Raw genomic sequence first — 11,568 nt, 5'->3', positions numbered from 1 at the left:
ATTTTAACACAGAGGTCAGTGATGTCAGCACTGACAGGTTATAATTTTAAATCAAATTTTCAGTGACACCATCTATCCATCCATCGATTTTCTGAAACCACGTACTCCGTGACAAACTCTAGATTCACTGTCCCCATGTATATTTTTAAAAGAAGAGAGCAAAGATCATAAGTGGCACAGGAGAAGGCTGCACGGAGCTCGAGTCACTGCTAAGACATCTTATTGCCACGGAAAGAAAAAGGAATGGAATAAATAGGTTTGATAAAATTGACAGCCTTTTTGTACTTGACTGATTACAGTATTTAGTGCCTTCACGAAAATCTGTTCAGAAGAGAAAACGAGAACAAAAAACTGCAAGCAACTTTAAGTAGGCTAGAAGACTACAATTGCACAATTTCAATAAATCTGCACAATGAGGCTGTTGTGGCTTCCTTCTTTAGGTGTACTGTGGAGATGAAGACACATGTTTTGATGTACTGATTCGAGCTGACTGTTGAAAGCGAAAGAAGAAGAAGGGACTTCCCTTATTTGCACGAGCAGCCCGTCATATGACCAGTAATGCTTTAACTTTACACAAGACCGACTCGTCAGGTGAGGATCACTGCTTTGTGCTCTGCCCGTAGAAGAATAAGGACCCCCGACAGGCTGGATCCGCTGAGGTGAGACCCGTCTGTGTAACTTATTTGTATGTCACGAGAGAACTACAGCACCTATTCTTAAGTGAACGCCGTGTTACCTGCCTTTGTAGATCTGAGATCAGATTCAAATTATATGCTGTTGTCACAATGTTCACGTGTTACCGGAACTTCGCCGCCTTTCGCTATTCGTGTTAAATCGAGGGTCCCGATGTCAAATATAAAAAGCATTTGTTCACTGAAACTTCCTTTCTAGGTCTACCCGCGATGCTCATTAATAGTCGCGTTCAAATCGCTCAATAATTTTTGTTTTATATCGGCAACATTTTACCAGGGTTAATCTCATTTATCATAGCTGACATGCAGCACCTACTGTGGTGTTGATCAACTTTCCGTTTCTATGTGCTGTCGTGTGTTTATCACTTCTCATTTATACGCCTGGTGTTTATTTAGATATAATATTTGAATGATTTTATAATATATGAATGATGTTAAATGTATTATCAGAAACAAAATAACTGAGGTTCAGAGCAACACACGTCAAAGCAATAGTAAAGTAACTCAAAGAAAACGACTTTTAAGATATAGCGCTGTGTACGTAGAGAGGCTACATCTTCCACCACATTCCTGAGGAATATTAGTATAAAGTAGTTCTTTCCAAATGAAACATAACCAGTACAAAATTTGTATGGTAAACTACTGTATATCCTGTGGCAAATAAACAAGAGTAGAACCTCACTCTGACGTATGATTACAATAATCTAACAAAATTACCAATATGAAAATAAATTAATTAGGAAAGGGGCAGTAAGACTAAATTAATGAATACAACTTTGAGGCATCTGGTAGAAAACCTTATGTATTTTTGTCAACAAGTAAAGCACAGGAATACATTGATACTGATTATATAAAAAGAAGCTAATTTCTTTTATTGAATAAACTTGTTTTCAATACCTTGTCAATTGCTGTCTTTGAGTAAATTGGATATATGGAATGAGGGATCATGTTTAAGAAGTATGCAACATCCTTCTGTTAAGTTACTTGCATGAAGTCCTTTTAACGCTTGTCTTATTATGATTAAAGAATCACTCTTAAGATCTAATAGTCTAATTCCCCATGATTTCCATCATTCCAGATAAATTATTTAATTTTTTTTGACAGTATTGGCCAGTGACAGGTGCAAGACCACGTCTTAGCTGACCTAGTCTAAAAAATGAAGATATTGCGCTTTTTGTATAATTGCAGAATAATTAATCATGAGTAAAACATTTGCCCAATTGTCATTATATCGTTCATAATATCATCCACATACAGCAGCATTTCTCAAACCAAAACTGGGACTCCTGTTGCCATTGGAGGGTCACAACCCCCACCTTCCCCAAACCTGCTCATTCCTCCAAGACAGAATCCCACTCTTTGGGTGGAGAAACACTGACCTACAGTATCTATAAGTTTTCTTAAAATACTGATTTTTGTTTGAGTTCTTGGGTCATTCACCGAAATCAAAAATCAAAATACTCTCAAAATATTATTAGACAAATAACTACTTAATTTTACACAATTTAGTATAACTTTTAATAATATATATCGAATATAATTGTAAGATAACACTTTACTTAGTAAGAAAAGCACAGTAACTAAATAACCATTGAGCTGTCTCAATACTAAGACAATATGAAGAAGAATAAAAATGCAGAAGTTAAATCACACGATTTTGAAAGTGTTAAATTCATTTTCTGTACATAAATTCTCATTAACCTTGTGCTGGATAGATCAGGTTTAGTTAGATGATAGATGGTATATATTGTAAATGTTCAGTAATAAGAATTAATTATACTTTTGTAATATTCTTCATGGTAATTTGGCAGGCCCAGAAAATCCTAAAAAAGGGCTTACTCTATTAATTTAATATGTCACTTAACATAAGTAACGCTGGTGAACAAGAGTGCATATGTTCATGAACTGGAACTGCAGGGCACAGAACCTGCATGGGTCCAGATATACAGAACAAATATAGAAAAAGGAGGCAGTCCTGCAAAGATGGCATATTCTGCATGGGGCTCACACTTACCTTCTGGAAGGGTGAATTGAAGGCTCAAGCACTAAAGACGAAAATTGCCTGTAGCTTGAATTTTAACGCTGGCTTAAGTTTCCAAGAGCAAGCAGACACAAATAAACACATCATGTGAACAATGTCTCGTATCCAGTGGATAGTGGAGACAGGAATAGACGGTCATTTTGAAGTTGAAGTCCAATGATTCTTCACTGATTAAAGAAGGTGCACTTCTGAAAGCCTCCAATATCTGGACTGGCTGGCATGATGGCTGTGAGAATCAAGTAGCAATCACTAACCAGGAGCCATCAAGCCATGTAGACACCATTTTATAACTTTAATTCTTTGTTTTAAAAGTTTCATCCAGTTATACATAAACCATTGTTTACTACTAAATACACAAATTGAATACAAAGAAATAAATAACTTTTTTTGTGGAGTTAATATCTTCTAGCTCAGAGATGCCCAAACTAGGGCCCGCAGGCCAAAGTTGGCCCGTGGTAATGTTTGATTTGGCCCGCCACACCATCTGAGAAGAGAGGGTTTGGGAGGATGATGCCTTCGACACAGATCGTCATTTGTAGTTTGACATAACATTTTTGTTTGTTTTATTGTTGAACTACAAAAGAGTAAACTGATAGTAAATGTTTTAATTAAATGTAAATTAATTCGATTTTTTTTTTTCGTGCATGCACAATTCAAGGTGCAGCACCGCCTGCTTTGCGACACTCCACGTCAATTAACGTCAACAAATTAACAAACGCAATAATGGAGAAATCAAGGCGGTGGCACACAGACAAGAGAAATTTTTAAAAAGTTTGGCAAGACGAGTTTTTATTCACTGAAGTCAAATCAAAGGCAGTATGTCTAGTTTGCAAACAGTCGGTTGCTGTTTTAAAAGAGTACAATATCCGTCGTCATTATGAAACAAAACATTCTGCAGCTTTCTCAAAGTACAACCTTATCCAGGAGTTTGACAGTCGCTTTGAGGACTTCAGACACAACACTGCTGACTTTGAGTTGTTTGCTCAACCCTTCACCATCAGTGTGGATGCAGTCAGAGATGATCTTCAGATGGAACTAATTGATCTTCAGTGTGATTCAGAACTGAAACACAAGTTCACATCTCTTCCTTTGACAGACTTCTACAAATGTGTCCCAGCAAACAGGTACCCAAAGATGTGCAAGCAGGCACAAGTGATGCTGTCTCTGTTTGGCAGTACCTACCTCTGCGAGCAGACTTTCAGTCTGATGAACTTGAACAAGAGTAAACTCAGAAGCAAACTAACTGACTCTCACCTACAAAATATCTTGTCTTTGTCTGTAAGTCAGCTACAGCCCAATCTTGAAAAACTTCTGAAAAATAAGGACCAGTTTCATATCTCTCATTAGGTCACGGACATTGCAACCGAATGGTTTTATTATTGCTTACAGCTTGACTAGTGTGTCTGGCATTGAACTGTATTGTACATTGAACACTTGCAGATTGTTTGTTTTTATTGTAATAAGTTCATTAAAATGCAAAACTTTACAAATAAAATTGCATTAGTTAATCAGATTAAAGTTGTTTTATATTTATTTTAAATATTATGAAATAAATAAGGGGAAACCATAGCAACTTTAATGTAATGCAGTTTGATATATGATGCAAAATTTACTTTTGGCCCACGGCACCTCAGTCAAGTTTGATTTTTGGCCCTTCATAGGAAAAAGTTTGGGCACCCCTGTTCTAGCTAAACAAAAGCACTTTTTAACCGTGGGTTACTTTTCTTTCTTTCATGCTTTCCTACTGTAGTTAAATCAGTTATTTTGCTTCATATATTGTGTAACTTCAAGAAATATATATATATATATAAATTCCATTCAGGTATTCATTTTCAAACCCGGATAATCCAACTGAAGGTTAACATAAACAGGCATTGTCCTAAGGCATCTGTATTGATTACATCTAACTAGAGAATCACATGTCTTTCAGAATCCCTACCTGATTTCAAATGATTCAGAAAATGGCAGTGCACTCGTGTTGTATTGTCTCAGAAGTGTTCAGGAAACACCTGCTTAGTGTGGCATTTTCTGTTTTCAAGCGATTGCTCCTTACTTGTTAGTATGTTTTGTCATGCAGTTCAGTTCTGTGAATGTAATACTCTGCACTGAGTTAAACACATTAAAAGCTTCAGTGTATTTTATTTTGCAGCACTTAATTTAGTTGTAAAACATTATTCCAACACTTTTATATTGTTTTGACTTTCATCTGCTGCTTACCATCTAGACATGTTACTGTATGTGATCCATCAGTGCTTAAGACATGGTTGTTCACTTCCTGTGACCTTTTTTGCTTATCATGTCGGTAATCTTGAAATGGTGCACTGGAGGTTCTAATATGGTTACACACTTCATATATTGGTGAATGACTAACTGCCGGATGAAGTGCCACCAGTGGTTTTAGACCACACTGCATATAACCTTTCAGCAGGAGAAGTGTTGTTTAGGAAACACAGCAAAGTAAAAAAAAACAAAAAAACAATGTACTGTATTTTAATCTCTATTTTCATCTATTTCAAAAAAAGAAAAGTTCCAATTATCTACTGTGACTTTGTGACTTACTGCATCAGGGAGCCTATATCTTTGAAGTATACTTTCAAAGTAATATAACACAAAAGAGAAGACATAGCACCAGGATTCTGGGTTCAGATCCCAGCAAGGCTACTGTCTGTGAGGAGTTTACATATTCTTGTCATGTTTGCATACCCCTTTTTTCCAGATACTGTTGTTTTCCCACTTACTTCCAAAAGACATTCATGTTAGCGGCCACTCCAAATTAGCTCCACATGAGTGCATCCCTCAGGGCTGCTTCCCATGTTTCACCCAGTTATGCCTTAGTACCTTTGACACTCAATTGAATTAAGTTTGTTTAAAGGTTAAGGAATAGGAGTTGCTAGAGGGTACAATACACACCATGAGGACTGAATGTATTTCCACTATTAAAAATCAATCCTCCTTTCTCAGATTGGCACATTCCTGATTATATTCTTTGTGGGTTCTGTTTTTCTAATTGACATTTTAACGACGTGGATGTCTTCATTGACAGCAAGATTAGCAATTAGATATGTTACTGATATGAGTGTACTGAAAAGCAGACTGGTTTGTCACCCTAGGGTCCTAGGCTTACCCAATTCTCCTTTATACTCTTTATTATGTAGTCCTTAAAAGAATACATTAAATCCCATACTCGTGTCACACTTTCTGGTACTGTAGTTCATCACGTCCCCATTTCATTTACATCTGTGACCCTAGGCAGTTATTTACACAGTTATTCATGTATTAAAGATTATATGTTTTAATCTTCAAATAGTATAACCAGTGCCATAAAGAAAAACCTAATGGGATGTGGGTTTGCATACCATACAATCTGATAGTTCTAGATATGTAGTTTCAGGCTGCGCATACACTTCTAGCTATACTCATGTCTCTTTGGTCTGGTCATAATCTGGTCTCCTTTCTTCTTAACCAACTCATCATCTGACATGCATACAGCTTTCTTCCTTAGTGGCCTGTCTCAGTCATATTTTCTGGGCTTAAAAATCTAGAAGTCTATCTCTCTTCCAACATTTCTTCATGGAAGGGGAAAGAGTACTTAAAGCAATGCCCCCGACATGTACAGAGAGATATCTCAAAGCACTCTTGTAAAACCAGTTACAAGTAAAGCCGTTTACCCCTCCTCAGCCCACCTGTATTCCCCCAGGTTAGCTGACCAGTTAGTTTCTAATATTTTATCATTCCTAGTTTTAACCTGTATTAAATTCTAAAGCATTTTTTTTCTAATTGCACATTTTTTATAACAGTATTATTAAATCATCCTCACATTTTTATTATAGTGTTATTAGATCATACTTACAACACAGACCTTATTACCTAGATGCAGTTTACTAAATTGAAATTAACTGTTCATTGATTTGCCATTTTTAAACTATTTTTCCAGCATTAATGTAAAGCAATGTTATCCTCTAAAATTCAAAAAATATAACCAGGAAAAGGTTTATCTTTCTCATTTTATTTAATGGTTTAGGCTGATGGAAATTGTTTGATATGATATGATACACGATTATAAAAAGGGCTAGTAACAGACAACTATTTAACCCACCAAATCATCAGTATCCATTTTTGAAATTACTTAATGCAATGAATGGCCTTGTCACTGGCTCTGTGTCAAACCTCACAGGTGGCGCAGTGGTAGTGCTGCTGCTTTGCAGTAAGGAGACTGTGAAAGATTGTGGGTTCACTTCCCGGTTCCTCCCTGTGTGGATAGCGCTTTGAGTACTGAGAAAAGCGCTATATAAATGTAATGAATTATTATTATGTGAATAAGTGTGATGGACTTCCCTGACACTATTTTCTCCAATTCTTTCCTATTTTACACATTCATTTTTGAGTTTTTGTATGCTGTTATCCTAGCGCCACCATTTTGTCTATTGTTTTTTGTACTCTTGCCACTATTTTGTATTTAATGCCATGTAGTTTATTGATGATTTACAGAAACGACTACATACACAGTGAAAGTCTCCAGAACAGTTACATTAATTTATTAAAGTTCATTACTTAGGGCACAGACATGCAAAAAAATTTTGTTATTTTCTAACCCACTTAACCCAGATCAGGGTTTTGGGGTGCTGGAACTTATCCCAGCAAATATAGCGCTGAAGACAGGAACAATCCCTAGACACGGCGGCAATCCATTGCAGGACAAACACACACACACACATACACACGCACGCACACACACACGCACACACACACACACAAACACACACACACACACACACTAGGGCCAATTTAGCGTCACCAGTTCACCTAACCTGCATGTCTTTGGACAGTGGGAGGAAACGGTAGCACACAGAGAAATTCAACACAGCATGAGGAAAATATGCAAATTATTAAATTTAAAAATTCCTGGCTAACAAACTTCAATAAAGGGCAAAAAGCAGCTAAAAATAATTTATACAATGTTTGCATATATAATTAAACTCGATTAGGTCCACACATAGCCTCTTCCAAATCAAATAATTTTTGGCCTTAGAATATCCCTAACTGAAGTTAATGTTAGAGCTGTGTTTTCCATATATATTGCCTACAGGCCTTTCTTTGTAGCCCCTGTCCCTGCTTTGTGGAGAGTCTGCTTTGCTGAAGGTTTGCCTTGATCATTTCAGATTGATCCTCGTTTCTCACACATAGCTCTGCTGTAAAGCAGAGACACCAACAGAACTTAAGAAAAGCTTCTGTTTGTCAGTTTGCAGATCTATGGAGGGACCCATGAATTCATATTTCAAATCAGTGCCTCCACAATAAAGTGAAGAACCAGCCTTGGATGAGAACTAGTCCCACATGCATTCACAGCAGGCCAATGTAAATCCATCATAGAGGAGAACAAAAATTAAGTGCCCAACAGGAACCAAAGTAAATCTGGAGAGAACATACAAATGCTACACAGATGTTGACTGTACCTTTATTTGAACTCCACACTCATGAAGTGGCACCACAAGCTATGGGATTACCATGGGGTCTGGGAATAATCAGCAAAAACTATTCACTCCTCCCAAACGAAATTAACCTGGGAGACTGGTAGATGACTTGCAAGATTATATTATAACATAATGGAACATAACATACTCTAATCTGCTTAATAAAATTCAGAGTTATAGCCTACTCTGGCAACACTGCGTAAAAGATGCTAAGTTGCCATGAGCGAGTCGCTGGCCTGTTGTAGAACAGATTATTGTAAAGTTAAGTTACCTGTAAATATACACAAGAAAGCAAAGAAAGAATATACAATAGCAACGTAGTCTGTAAGTGGGTGTTGCAGTGGTTAACACTGCTGCCTAACAAATCAAGCATCCAGGGTTCAAATGCTGTACCTGTTTATTGGTTGTTTAAAGTGTTCACATTCTCATTATAACTATGTATTGGTGTTTCTGGATTTGCTCCATAGGCATGTGCATAAATGAGCAGTGTAATAAATAGACTAGTATGGCATCCAAAGCTACTTCTGTCTTGCACCCAGTGCATCAGGACAGATAACAATGCTGAATGGGCTTAAGCAGGTTTTGAAATGTTATGTTATCTTGTGGGCGTTACTTTCAGTGGCTTTGGAAAGAGGCTGATAATAAACTGACCTGCTCCAGTATGACCTGCTCCATCCTCTAGTATCAGACGTTCAAGTTGTTCTTGTCGATGCTGTGATTATTTGTGATTTAAGAGGTTGTAGTTTTTTCTACTGCTAATCAGGAATGACACATAGTGCTTCTATTAAACTTACACATATTAACCTACTTTCATAAAATGATAAAGAAGTGAACCGACCCAGCGTCCACTTTTTATAATGCTGTTTAATGTCAAACATAGTAGTTGTCTGCCTGCTCTCACTTCCCATTTAATTTGTACTTTTTAGCAACTTTAGACTTTGTGCTCCCAAGCAGTTAGTTTTCACTCGTATCACTGTAAGTAAGCTGCAAGAACATTGTATTAATAGTTATTAAGTATAAAGAAAAGTACAGTAAAGAGAAAGGATATTTAGTTTTAAATAATGTAGTACACCTGAACACAAGCAACATATATACAGATATTCTCTCTTTGTTAAAAATATCAGCATAAATGTTACCTTCACACTGAAAAAATAAAAAGCGAGTTAGAGACACAAAGTCTCAATTGAATTTCCTTCTTCTAGTGTGCCACGCATGACGCATCTCTTTACTATTTACTGTTTGACTCAAGTTACAGTACCAGGAACATAGTGGCCAACAAATGAATATCAAATTACAGTTTCCCACCAATCATATCTCATGGATCATCTATAGCTAACAGGGAGTATTTTGATCATTTCTTCTTTGCTGTTTCCTGAAAACTGAAGCCAGAAGTTTCTAAAATAATAGGTAGGAAGAACAAGTTTGATGTTCTTTGAGATCATGGAGCTGTGTTTTAGCAAAACAGAATCAATTGTTTTAGCCACAAGTATTTTAGATGTGTATTTGAAATTTGTATTATTGCTAAGAATAGTAAACTGTCTGTAACTGAAATTATAATTAGAAAGCCTGATGTCATCACACACCCAAATAACAGGATATGTCTCACACACTGGAACTGAAATATATGCACTACAAATTACAGTACATCGAAAATAATGGTTTTCTAAAGTGAGGAGGACTAATAACACAAAAGAGACACACAAATTCAAGCAGTATAGTGTAATAAATAAGGCATTGGGCTTTAAAACATAAGTCTGCTAGTTCAGTTCCTGCCTTTGACATGCTGTGTGGCCAATAAGCAAGTTCATTAACCTGCCAGTACTGCAACTGTGAAAAGTGTATGTAAATATAATGTAATATAGCATTATCCAGCCTGCTTAGTCCAATACAGAGTTGTAGGGGCCTTTATCCCATCTTAGTAGCACTGGGCACAAGGCAGTAAGCAGCCCCAGATGGCGTGCCAATCCAGCACAGTATGCCAGCCTTGGGACTAAATTCTAATCTTTGAAGCTGTCTTGGATAAAGGTGCGTCCCCGAGCAGCATCAGGTTTCTCTGCAGGCTTCTCTATCTAGCTGGTGTGACTGAGGGGTGCCACACTAGCATTTCTCCCCATTATTCTTGTGTGTCTGACCCACAGTGTCCTCTAGTGCCCTGGGGAACATTTATGAAGCTAAGAAATGTATTGTTAGGGGTCCCATTTTTACAATACCTTGTACCGAACAGTAGCTCCTGCCTTGTGCTCAATGCTGTCAAGACCTTGAACTGGGTTAAGTGGGCACAAGAATGTTATTAACATACCTTTTAATAGAAGACTCAGTCTTTAGTTATACAGTTTTAGAAATGGTATTGCAAGAAGGGTATGATGGTCCTGGTAGTAGCACTGTTGCATGTCAACTTTTGAACTTAGGTTCAATTTTTATTAAACGGTTTTCACGTTTTTATCATGAGTCTGTTAATTTCTGTAGAGTATTCCAGTTTTTGCCCACATCAGATTAACTGACAACAAAAAAATGGCCCAGCTCCTCATAAATCTTTATTGGAATATGCAAAGTTCAGTAAATGATGGCATAACTGAAAGCTATTGTGTGGACTTTCATGTATTTGAACATCATATGAATGATGAAGCAGAAAGTGGCCAGTGGTAAAATTAAAGCATGCTAGAGTATCACAAAACTGAAAGTTCATGCCCAAGTTGTCCTCGTCCCCATACATCCTGCTTTTGACTACCTAAAACTACCCAATACACAACAGATATTATGCATGGGCATCCCCAAACTAATCTTCACACTTTTCCATTTGTTGGAACATTGTACACATCACTGCCAGGACCTGCTGTCCTGGTGGCTTGTGCTCTCTGAATGGAATAACTTTACGAAAGATGATGATAGACGATGGATATGACTACCAACTCGAATAACACTTTCTGCTTAGTACAGCATTAGTTGATCGCCAGCATTTGATTGTCTTCTGCAGCTCCATTACAGCTTTGCAAGCCATGGACCCCACAGCCTTCACCATGTGAGGTATTAAGACAACCCCTACACCCTCCATGGAAAAGCACATCATAAGGTCAGCTTGCCTCACCTGCACTATCTAATTGTGCTACTGGCCACTGTGAAACATTTTCCCAGGGATACTGTAAAATGAATTACAGATATCAGTAAATACTTCTTAATCAAGATATTTAAAATGGGTTTTAAGCTATCTCGAATGTTCTCTTAAAATATTTTATTTTTTGAGATATCTCAAGTAAATAAGTTAGGTCTTTGTGCATTTTCAGATATCTGAAATGTAATTTTAGGTATTTCAGAATGGCCCACTGTAAAATTGCCTATATTTTCAATGGGCATTTTTTCTCATTTT

General features: G+C 37.0%; 1 protein-coding gene across 1 annotated transcript in view; it reads left to right on the top strand.

Annotated features, from left to right (window-relative positions):
* Nucleotides 1–470: 470 nt before the first annotated feature.
* The window catches only part of LOC114642144 (cathepsin S-like), a 34,847-nt gene continuing 23,749 nt past the window's right edge, over nucleotides 471–11,568 (top strand). The window contains exon 1 of the mRNA XM_028791127.2: nucleotides 471–659. The gene's annotated coding sequence lies outside the window, so the exon portion shown is untranslated. The remainder of the gene's footprint in view (nucleotides 660–11,568) is intronic.

The sequence above is a fragment of the Erpetoichthys calabaricus genome, chromosome 2 (genome assembly GCF_900747795.2).
Source record: "Erpetoichthys calabaricus chromosome 2, fErpCal1.3, whole genome shotgun sequence".
In the NCBI taxonomy this organism is placed as follows: Eukaryota; Metazoa; Chordata; class Cladistia; order Polypteriformes; family Polypteridae; genus Erpetoichthys; species Erpetoichthys calabaricus.
This window is presented reverse-complemented; position numbering and strand designations above follow the sequence as displayed.